The following is a 12,689-nucleotide window of genomic DNA, read 5'->3' on the forward strand; positions in this document are numbered from 1 at the left end:
TGGCGGGTTGTGCTTTTTAATACAAAATAAAATTCTGATGGCATTGATGAAAATAAGAAATTAAACCATATATGTATTCTTTGCATCCAGCTTATCCTAATTCAGAGAAAATAACAGGATTTATAAACCAAGTTTGCAATATATGCTTAGCAAATATGGCAACACTGGTGAGAAAATAAATTGAGCTAATCATTACATAATAGTTCTGAAGATGTGCAGTTAAAACTGAGCATGTTAGAATTTTTTTAAGGAAGTTTAAAACTGAGGAATGAACAAAATGTACTTTGAGACATGAAAAATTGAATTCCTCAGGCATCCAGGCAATTTGGCATGAAATTATCTTACAATTAAAAGCAAAAATATTCATGTCCATATGAGATTTTATATATTTATTTCTACCTGTATTACTCTACCTTTTACTCGTTTTATTTATTCAAATGAGGACACTTTTCCTATTGCTCCATAATAAACGTAATTATAAAATTATTTACATTGGTAAAGACTTTTAAGATCATCAAGTCCAATCATTAACCTAATTCTGCCAGGGCCACTACTAAACCATGTTCCTACGTGCTTTATCTACACAGTTTTTAAATGCCTCCAGGGTTAGGGGCTCAATCGCTTTCCTGGGAAGTCTGCTCCAATGCTTGACATCCCTTTCAGTGAAGAAATTTTTCCTTATCCAATCTAAACTTCTGGTGCAACCTGATGCAATTTAGTCTCAGCTTATTGCTTGTTATGTGGGCTAAGAGACTGACCTCCCCCTCACTACAATTGCCTTTCATGTAGTTAAAGAGAGAACAATGTCTTCTCCAAGCTTTCCTCTTTTCTCAGGCCAAACAACTCCTGCTTCCTGTAAGATTTGTGCTCTAGTCCTTTTACCAGCTCCATTATCCTTCTCTGGACACACTCCAAAAGCTAGATGCCTTTCTTGTAGTGAGTAGCCCAAGACAGGATGCAGTAAATACATAGACAGACTGACAGTTGCAGGTAAAGACACACACGCACACACACACGCACACACAAAGACTGGAAGAGAATGACACCTAGAGATACAGGGCTCACATGATTCCATCTAGCACTACAGAAGCTGACACAGTAATAAAGATTCAGTTTCAGTTGTCAGCAGCGTCATTGTGTAGGTTATGATGAGGCAAGGACAAAACATAAATATCCATTATGTTCTTTCAGGCTTACAAAGAAGGATAGGGAGAAATCAGGTAACTGATGACTTTGACTACTTTGACAGAGCCAGACTTTTTTCAGAGGTACACAGTGAAAGGATAAGAAGCCATGAACAGATCTGTATCAAGGGAATTTCTGATTAGGGACAAGAAAAAAAAGTTTCAATGAAGATGGTCAAACATCAGAACAGGTTGCTCAAATCAACTGGAAAGTCCTTGGAGATACTCCAAATTAGACTGGACAACTGCAGCCACCTGAACTGTCCTCAAAGTTGGTTTTGCTTTGAACAGGATATCAGACCAGGTGGCTTTTTATATTCAATAATTTTGCGATTGCAAAAGCTATGCGTTCTTGAGTGTCTTGACAACAGAGAAGCACCCGGTACAGCTAAATCATTGGTGTCCCACTAGGAATACCCTTATGTTTCCAGTATTTCAGTAAAGGGCAAGATGTTTATTAAACAAGTTCAAGTAACTGGGCACTCTAAGATGGTATACATGCAATCTGAAGATCACCATAGACATATTGATTAACCTAATAGAGCTTCTGGAGAAACCCATTTGTAAAAACCAAATAATTCCTAACATTTCTTCAGTCATAAATACAAATGTCTGGCCTCAAGAGAAGATAAGGAAACAATGCAAATCATGATAAATAGATCTAAGTGTACCCACCAAAGACTGAAGACAGAGGTGGAGACTCTTGGTCCCAGAAAGCTTACCCATGGCAAGTTCCCACAGTGCCTAAGCTCTCACTCATCACAATCTTTATAAGGAATGCTGGAAGGAATCTGGAAAGATCAGCACCAAAGGATTTGAGTCAACAGTCTTTTCAATCATGCTGAGGAGATGTTGAAATACTATCTGAGATGTCACGCTGTGCTGCTTCTGCTTTGTGGGCACACATGGGAGGTGGCCAGTCAGCACCCATACAGTTTCATAGCGAGATCCATCACACACCAGCTCAGATCAGAGAAGATCCTAGATCTCTGAACACAAGGTTTCTATTTTAGGCAAAATTTTTTTTTAACCTATTCAGAATTGTCAGTTCTTACAGAAGTCATAGTTTATCAAGAGTGACAGGGTGACAATTATAGAGAAAGTTCTGCCCATGAACACAGGATGCTCTACATGGGTAAATGGATAATACAAATGTCCATGTAAGCAGATACACGACACCTAGAGGACCAGCATTCTCTGGCACAGCTCTCTTTACTCCTTTGCCTTTGATGTTTTTGGAGGTGACTATTCTATTTTCACCTGCCTAGTAAAATTATTATACCCATGGTAACCACAATTGAAATGGCACATCTCAGACTTTGCAGGGTTTCATCACCCTGGGAAGCATCCACATGAATAATCAGCACGAATTTAGTTTCAGACCTTGATGTATTATTCAAGCAAAATAGCTTGTCAGTTACTTCCAGTGGATCAGACGGTCTTTTGCAAACTTCTACCTGCTTTTTAAAAGGTACCACTTATACAGGAATCTTATTCCCCAAGGCCTCACAGTGTTTTTGGGCAAAGGGATATTTCTGTGTATGCATAATGTGTGCATATATATCTATATATGTTTTTGTATATATATATATATTGCTATATATGTATCGGCAGCTCAGAAATTAAAAGTGCATATAATGAAGATACAACAGTTACTTTGACTCCATGCTCATGACCACTGCTAGAATTTGTCTCACTGTCCACCTGTCCTGGTTCTATCTGGGATAGGGTTAATTTTCTTCCTAGTAGGTGGTACAGTGATGTGTTTTGGATTCAGTATAAGCATAATGTTGATAACACTGCTATTTTGTTGCTAAGTAGTGCTTGCTTTAAGTCAAAGACTTTCCACTGTTTCATGCTCTGCTAGTAGGAACTGCACAGAAACCTGTGAGGGAACAGCCGACACAGGTGACCAGAATTTGCCAAAAGGATATTCCATACCATGAAAAATCATGTGTGGTATATAAATACGATGAGTTACCTAGAAGGTGGCTCACTGATGTTTGGGGACACACTCTGTATCAGTCATTGTGTTGTGAGTAATTTTATTGTGCATCACTTTTTTCTCTTAGATTCTGTTATGTCATGATGAAGATGATGATGACAATGATGATTATCATTATTTTCATCATTACTATTTGATCATTTTTATTATTGTTGCTATTATTATTATTATTATTGTGTTTGGTTGGTTTTTTTCAATTATTCAGTTGTTCTTGTCTTACCCCACATGGCTTACCTTTCTTTTCATGTTCTTCTTCCCATCGTGGGGGTTTGTGGGAAGTGATGGAGCAGCTCCATGGTACTTAATTACCAGCTGGAGTTAAACCATGGCACCACTTCTCTCCCTGTGTGCAGCTGGGTGATAGCAGTCCTACAGCTGTTTGACAACTTTATTCAGCTCTGGTATTTCCAAGGTGTAGCAGCATAGCTATTGTCATCTTGGGAGTTGTAAGGAGTCTTGATATGACACTTGTTCGTTGATAAGAGAGGAGGTCAGTAAGTGTCAAAAGAGGGTTTTTTTCTAGTTTGTCTCACGATTAGGTTTCATGCTCACACTAGAAATACTGCCTTTAGCAAGGAATAAAGCAATAAATGGTGATCTCTTTTCATGTTTACTCGGTATATGTGCTGAACTCCTGGATAGTGCTTGCTGCTCTCCGAGATAACTTCCTGGAACAGCTATCATAGATTCCTGCTATGACTGACAGCATTCTCATTCACTGGGTATATGCAGCCTTGGGTACCTTCAGATACGCACTCTTTTACCTCACATTCTACTGTTAATGTTTTTGTCTGTAATTATATTTTGTGTGTTGAATTAGACATGATCACGCCAGCTACTCATCTTTATGCAATACCTTCCTGCCCTTTTGACAGTCCTGCTGGCAGGGTTTATTTATTCTCTTCTTATCATTGGTGGCAGTCACAGTAAAGGCTGTTATCAGGGATTATTTGACTTTGTTTTCTCAACAGAGGAATAATGTTCTGAGGATATTTTTCCTGCTGACAACTCCCCTTTTTTTGGGGGACAGTTTTCCTTCAACAGTAAAGAAATAATATGATAACAGAATAGCAGAAATAGAAAAAAAAAATGCTGTTGTCATATCTGACATTTTCAGCAAAAGAAATAAAGTCTGCAACAGAAAGTAGATGATTTGCTACTTCCTTCCCTTTTTCAACATATTCTTGTGAACTACAATATCCACAGTCAGAAGTATTTGAAGTCTGGTGATAGCAAACATAAGGCCAGATGACCCACTACTTCTTTTCCATCTTCAGATTGTGAAAAATGTAAAGAAGTAAGATGGAGTGAAAAGCAGAGTGCTGAGAAAGGCAGCTACATGTCCAGTACTACCACACTAATTTAAAAAGAAAGGAGATACTGTCAACAGCAGCTGGTCAGTCAGTAAAATGCTATTGGTTATGTTTTGGGGTGCCTTTTATTTAGTGGCTTAAAACTCACTGAAAATCAAATATGTAAGAAGGGCTTTTTCCTCAAATTTTGCAAGTAATTCCAAGCTAGAAACCCAAATAGAATATTTGGCTTTACAACAGTCTCATTTTAGTAGTTAAGTAACTCCAGTCATGGCTAGCTCATTCTCAGAGACAATAAAACATTCCTTACCCCAGGACAGTTAATTGAATTAATATTGAAATTTTAACCCATGTAGCTTTTTGTCCATCTTGTACTTGGGAGGAAGTCAGACACTGTGCATAAGCTGCCCCAAAACTGTCTAAACCATGAAGTTATTTTTGGAGCAAATCATGAACCTTTCACAAGGTAAGTACAAAATCCTGCAGTAACAAGGGTCATACATTAAATGCATTAAGGAATCATTAAAACAGCTCAACAATTACCTGGCACTTGAAAATAAGAAGTCAATTATACTGGCTGTGTTTCTATTTCTTTTGTGCCCCCTCCCCCCCCTCCCCACCCCCCCCCCCCCCCCCCCCGATACGAGTAGTTCTCAGTCCTGTGAAGAAATACTTTGTCTTCTTTTCTGAGAAGACATGGGACAATTTTTTTAGGAGAAACACCATTTTGCTTTCTTCACTTTCTTCCTTTCAGAGCAGCTGGCTAGAAGGAAACTATTTGCAGAAGTATTTTCTTCTGACAGTGGGAGGCAGAGTGCCTATCTCCACTACATTGCTGAGTAGTCATACTGCTTAATCCTCATTGTTCATCCTCTCCTGAAGCAGCACAGCAAACACAGGTAGACAAGTCACAGAATCACAGAATATTGTTAGTTAGAAGGGATCTACAGGGGTCATCAAGTCCAACACTTAAGTGACCCAAATCATCTTTACCTCTACAAGTCCCCCACAACAACCCCTTCTCTAAACTAGAGAGAGATAGATTTGATGAGTGGACTATTCGATGAATAAGGAATTGGTTGGAGAGATGTATCCAGAGGGTAATGGTCAATGGCTCAGCAACCCAAAGGACATCACGTGATCTCCCTCAGGGGACTGGTGTTATCGAATATCTTCATTAATGACAGAGATAAAGAGAGCAAGTGCACCCTGAGTAATTTTGCTGATGACACCAAGCTGAGTGTTGCTGTTGCCACACCGAAAGGACAGGATGCCATCCAGAGATACCTGGGCAAGCTCGAGGAATGGGCCCATGGAAATCTCACGAGGTTTAACAAGACCAACTGCAAGATTGGGGAAACCCCCAGTACCAACACAGGCTGGAGGATGAACAGATGGAGAGCAGCCCTAGGGAGAAGGAGGTGCTGGTGGATGAGAGGCTGGACATGACCCAGCAATGAGCACTCACAGCCCAGAAAGCCAACTGTATCTTGAGTTGCATCCAAAGCAGCGCGGGCAGCAGGGTGAGGGAGGAGATTCTGCCCCTCTGCTCTGCTCTGGTGAGACCCCACCTGCAGTGCTGCATCCAGCTCTGGGGTCCCCAGCACACAAAGGACATGGACCTGTTGGAGAGAGTCCAGAGTGTAGGTTACTGACGGGTTCGGACAGACGGTGACGAGAGATCTCTATAGGCAGGTCTTGGGACACAGGCGGTTTATTGCAAAGGGCGTGGGTATAGGGGCACTGCTCAGAGCTGCCAGACTCAGCTCTGAGCAGGCCCAAGAGAGCAAGAGAGTAAGCGGGTGAGAGAGAGAGAGAGAGAGAGTGTAAGAGCAAGAGTGGAAGTAAGAGCAAGAGTGGAAGTCAGAGCAAGAGAATAGAATGGAAGTGTCTGAAGTCCTGGTTACAATACAATAAATCATCTTCTGTACTGAATATTCTAATTGTCACTAACCAATCTAATACAAGATACAAATCCTATAGCATTTACATACAGACTATAAGAGTTCTTATATTACCATAGAGTGTTACATCTTAACTTCTAAAAACTACTCTTTGGACCCCTTCTGCTGAGCTAGTAGGGTCTGCTCTGACCCTTGGACCTGCCTGCAAGCAGAGGGTATTGTTCCATCAAGAGGGGATTACCTTCAGTCGGCCATACCATTGTTTTCCAGTTGTTCAGTAACTAAGACTTGGTATCTCAAAGGTGGCCTTCATTTCGATGTCGCTTGTAGTTTTCATATTCCCAAAATCTTTTGTCAGGCAATCATATTTATAAGGCTTTCCTGTTTCATCTTCCCCAACACCAGAGGAGGGTCACAAAAAGGATTAGAGGAAAGGTTGAGAGGATTGAGACTGTTCAGCCTGCAGAAGAGAACGCTTTGGGGTGACCTATTTGTGACTTTCTGGTACCTGAAGGGAGCCTACAAGTAAAATGGAGAGAGACTCTTTACAAGAGCATGTATTGACAGGACAAGGGGGAATGGCTTCAATGTGAAAGAAGGTAGGTTTAATTTATATATTAGGAAGAAATTCTTTGCTGTGAGGTTTGTGGATACCCCATCCCTGGAAATGTTCAAGACCAGTTTGGATGAGGCTGTGAGCAACCTGGTCTAGTGAAAGATGACCCTGCCCTTGGCAGGGGGGTGGAACTAGATGATGTTTAAGGTCCACTGCATTCCAAACATTCTATGATATGTCATAAAAAAGTCAAAATACATTTTGAGTGTAGTGCACAACATTTTTAAGCAACTTCAGAAGCAAACCACTCCCGGTGTATTTCTTGTCAATTAAGCACCTACATAAGGATTTAATGAACACTGATTGATAAGTAGTCTTGTAGCATAGACATCACCCCCCACCCCAGGATTTCTTTAATAGAAATACACCTACAAATGACTGAAAATTCAAGAAATAAAATCTGATTGCACCTGTCTATTTATAACTTCAAATGTATTAACATTATTCCTTAGCAATCCAAACTGTGTAGGGCTACCAATAATTTCCACTGGCAGCTCTATGCCAAAAGCAGTATTACTTGCTGTTCCGCTTGCCAGCTGTAATGTTTAATTATATGACCTCAATTAACCAGCCTTAGATGTAAAGGGATTTCATATCCTTTCAGTAGCTGGTATTTTCATATCACCTGTGTAAACCCTACTTTTTTCCTGGTTTGCATCATAGCTATTTGATCTTCCTTTCTACCTTCTGAATTTAATTTTAATTGCTTAAAACTGTCTTTATTCATCCATTAGATCTAAGAATACTTATAGTCCAGTACTATCAAGCTGTCTGTTTTCTAAGGAAAGCTAAGGTTAGCAGAAGTAACAACCCCCTAAATGGAGGTAAAAGGGCTTTCCACAGCCAGATTCCTCTCTCTCCTGCCACATTTCCAAGATCAAGGAAACTCTATTAATTATTTTGCTCAGGGTTTCAGGGTTTACACTTGTGAGGCAAGTCTATAAAATTTCCCATCTATCAATATTTGCAACTTGGGTTTAATCTGCTTTATACTGTAAGGATTCCCAGGAGAGAAAATATCAAAACTTGCCCTGTTTAGCCACAGAAGAAATGATGATGTTGGTTTTGCCTTGAAAATTCCTTTGTTATATCTTCATGAAGCATAAGAAATAGGTTATATTTTTGTGGCAGCCACTTTTATCAATACTTAAATAAGAAGTTAAGGGAACAAAGATTACTCTTAAAAGGCAGCAAAAGATTAATACTGTGGCTGTAGGATAATCACCTGTGTTTCATGATGTCCAGATTAAAAAAAAAAAAAAGATAAATTACTTCTGGGCCATTGGCATTGTGGATTTTAACAGGTATGTTTATAAAACAATATTATTACAATTCCACTGGAGAGTACTACAAAATCATCATTACTCTATTATAGATGGAAAAAAATTGGGAGTATGGAATAACATTCAATCCAACCAGAAAATACATTGCTAAATTCAAATTTTACAAGTTATGCCTTATTCTTTATCAGCACTGTCTGCAAAGTGCACGACATACTTTGCACCCGACGACAGATCAACTCTGCACATAACAATTTTACATAGGCTATAGTAGTTTATGCTCCCTCATGCCACAAGAGTGTGAACCCTCTTCAGAAGCTCACCCCACTGATGTAAGTCAGCATTCAACTCTTTACCCAGCATACTCAGGTGCACTTTTGTACTAAAACCTTCACCTTGACTGCAAAAGTCCCGTGCTCCAAAGGAGCAGAGGGGCCCACATAATCCCCTGAGTATGGATCAAGACCTGCAGCCAGGGTATCAACACTGATTTTTCAGTTTAAAAGCTATTCACAAGGATTTTATATTTAAAGATTGGAAGGATATAGTTACTTATTGAATATTTATTGGACATATGTGTGAATGTGAATGTGCCACATAAAAACATAATTTACATCGTAAATTTGACTAGGCACTCATCAACTGCTAGAAATGTCATAAAAGTGTATTGGATCACTTTTTTTTTAATGCCAATTATTGTTACATTTCTTCCTCTGAACAACATTTCTAACAAAATGTTGCCCTGTGCTTTAGCACTGTGTTTTTCAACTAGTATGTAATTCACTCAGTGAAAAATGTTTCAGAGCTCTGCTCTGTAATTATCTTCATCCTTGCAGCATTTTAAAAGAGGTCTTCTATTTTTCTCCTAGTGATTGAGCATCACATTTGCAAAAATGTGTTGGCCTATCACACAGAAGAGTTAACTCAGTAAATTCAGCAAATACAGTTTGGAGACTATGTAGCTGTAAATCTCCAAGAAAACAGGATTCAGAAACTGCAATAATTCTAGCACAAGTTTCAGTTAAGAAAAGATTCTAAGTTAGGATTTGGTATGGAGGGAAATATAGATGTTTTTCATCATTCTCTGTATTAATACAGAAGTGAGGAACTGGGACTAACTCCAGATTGGTTTTAGGTGTTTGCAAAAGAGATGTCAAAAAACACATTAAGCTCTTAGTTTTATTTTTTGAGAAACATGTGTCCCAATTATTTTAGATTTGAATGTGCATGTTGGTATTTTTAAAGCTCCACAGGTAGTCCAAACTTCTTTCTTCAAATAGCAGTATATAATGAAAGCATATCTGTAAATATTCATCATTTTCCTGTCTGAGGATTTGAAAGGCGCTGTTTTGATTTTAATAAAACATTCATTTCTGCTGATGTCTAGAATGGTTTTTCCCAATTTCAGAAATGTTTTCACTAGATTTTGCATGCAGGGTTAGGAAAAATAATTCAATATCTTTTAAGCAAATTGCTATTATGGCAGGCATTGCAATCAGCCTTTTAAGGAACATCATTTTATAGATTGCTATTAAATGTAATTAATTGCTTCCATTGTGTATCTCCATGTGAATATGCACATGGATTGAAACACTGGTTCATATACACATGCATGAAAGTAAATATTTACACTCTGGACACACATACCTGGACAAAGGAAATACAGCCACTGCAAAACTTTGTTTTAAAATTATGCTTTGTAATATTGTCAACGTCCTATATGGAAATGCCATTTTCTGTCATAGCTTTTTTGCAACTGTTTCTGTTTTCCTATCCTTTCTTAAAGCATGAATAAGACGATTGTGAGATACTTGCATGATAACAGACACACATGGTGAAATCAACATTTTAGGCTCTTTGTACAACTACATGTGACTTTAACAACTTTGGCCTTTTATTTCCTAAGTCTTTCCATTTTTGGCAATTTTGTACATGCCTCAGTTTCCTACCTTGTGTGGTTATTTTCCTAAAAGCAATCAGAGTAAATTCCTCAGGTTGTGTTGATCATGGGAGCAGTGAGACTGGCAGATATAGCTTCTCTGATTTCACCCATTTTGGTCCGTCAAAGCAGAGGTTTCAAAGAAGTGAAGATCAGGTTCATGTATGTTCTTCCTCCTCTGCTGAGAAGCATCTCAAGAATCATGTCTGTGTGTGGGATGTCATGCAGAAAGATCACTTGCAGTATTTCAAATATCCAGATACCATAAATGGCTTTCTGAAAAAACACCGTGTTAGTAAAGGCTGCTACTTTCAGAGTTTGCCTAGATGAGGTCGTAAGACATAAACACACAGGCAGAGATCACCCACACCCTGGAAAAGCTTAAGTTTGCAGTTACCTTGCTTGAGCCACCGGCACTGCCTTCGCAGGGCCTTAACCTTTGTGTTGTAAATGTTGTGCATCAGAAGAAAAAAAAGCAGAACTATTAACAAGAGCATGTGAGAGTCAGGACTGAAGTTCCTGTCCTCAACTCTTCATCCCTAGCCATGATAATTCCTCCATTTTCCCTTCCTTTCAAATGGACACAAAGGGTACATTTCTTCTAAGTCTTCCAGCCACCAGAGCTAAAACTGTAAGAACTGGCAAGACTGACATAAATACCTACTCCTATCTCTACCACCATTGTACTGAACTTCAAACTACCTCTGCTGACTTTTATTGTCCCAAACATTGTAATGTTAAAATTGCTGATACTTTTTTTTTTTTTAAATGGAGTAATGGCTAAAATTCTGATAAATGGGTGTTATTTTTGATAATTTAACATAATGGATGCAGCCTTTTCACTAAAGTAGCAATTAAGTCATCACTGTTGCCTGGCCTACACAAATTTATTGTGTCTCAGTTTATTGCTCTTACTTTCAGAACTATTCTGCCACAAATCTGACACCAAAGTCAGAAATCACACAGACAAAACTGGTAGAAAAAGAAAGGTCATTAACTGAAACTCTTATTTTTTAGTATGTTTCACTGATATTAAAATAGTTGCAATTAGCTCTGCCTCTAAAACATTGTTTCCTCCTGCAATCATTGTTGCTGCAGGTTCATGTCTGTTTCAGTGTATTTTCACTCTGAATAAGGAATATGCACAGGAACACACAACCAGAAGCATCTATCTTTAAGGTGCTTCAGCTGCATTGCTCGTCTTTTAATTCTTGGTTTGATCATGAGCAATATATGGATAACATTCCCATGTTTATGTCATGCCAGTCTCTTGGTTTTTCATAGAAGCCAATGTACTTATGCAAAAATAACTTCCATTACAAATTATTGTTGTTCTGGGTGTGGTGGGGTTTTTTTGTTTGTTTGTTTGCTTTTTTAATATCATTCCTATGTCTGCTCCTACCAGCACTAAAGTAGTGTATGTCATAGAATCATAGACTCACAGTCTGGCCTGGGTTGGAAGGGACCTTGAAGATCAGCTTGTTCCAATCCCCCTGACATGGAAAGGAACATATTTCACTAGACCAGGTTGCTCAGAGCCCCATCCAAACTGGCCTTGAACACTTCCAGGGATGAGGCCTCCACAACTTCCCTAACAACCTGTTCCAGTTCCTCACCACCCTCACAGGAAACAATTTCTTCCCTAATTTAAACCTGGTGTCTCTCAGTTTGAAGCTATTACCTCTTGTCCCACCACTACATGCTCTCATAAAGAGTATCTCTCCATCTTACTTGGAGGCTCCCTTCAGGTACTGGAAGGTCACAATTAGGTCACCCCAAAGCCTCCACTTCTTCAGGATGAATGGTCTCAATTCTCTCAACCTTTCCTCAAAGGAGAGGTGCTCCATCGCTCTAATCATCTTGGTGGCCTCCTCTGGACTCTCTCCAACTGGTCTATGTCCCTCCTGTGCTGGGGACCCCAGAGCTGGATGCAGCACTGCAGGTGGGGTCTCACCAGAGCAGAGCAGAGGGGCAGAATCCTCTCCCTGGCCCTGCTGCCCGCCCTGCTTTGGATGCAGCCCAAGACACGTTTGGCTTTCTGGGCTGTGAGTGCACATGGCTGGATTGTGTCCAGCCTCTCCTCCACCAATACCTCCAAATCCTTATTGGCAGAATCTGTTCATCCCATGGCTTGTGTTGATACCAGGGATTGCCCCAACTCAGGTGCAGCAGCAGCTTGCATGAGATTTCCATGGGCCCACTCCTTGTTCAGGTCCCTCTCTAAGGCATCCCATCCTTCAGTGTATCAACTGCACCACTCAGCTCGGTGTCATCAGCAAATTTGCTAAGGGTGCACTTGACTCCTTTGTCCACGTCACTAATGAAGATATTAAATAACACTAGTCCCAATATTCACCCCTAAGGGACACCACTTGTCACTGATGTCCATCATGACTCGAGATATTGACCCCTACCCTCTAGATGTGACTGTTTAACTACTTTCTTAGC

Source organism: Corvus moneduloides, chromosome Z (assembly GCF_009650955.1).
Source record: "Corvus moneduloides isolate bCorMon1 chromosome Z, bCorMon1.pri, whole genome shotgun sequence".
In the NCBI taxonomy this organism is placed as follows: Eukaryota; Metazoa; Chordata; class Aves; order Passeriformes; family Corvidae; genus Corvus; species Corvus moneduloides.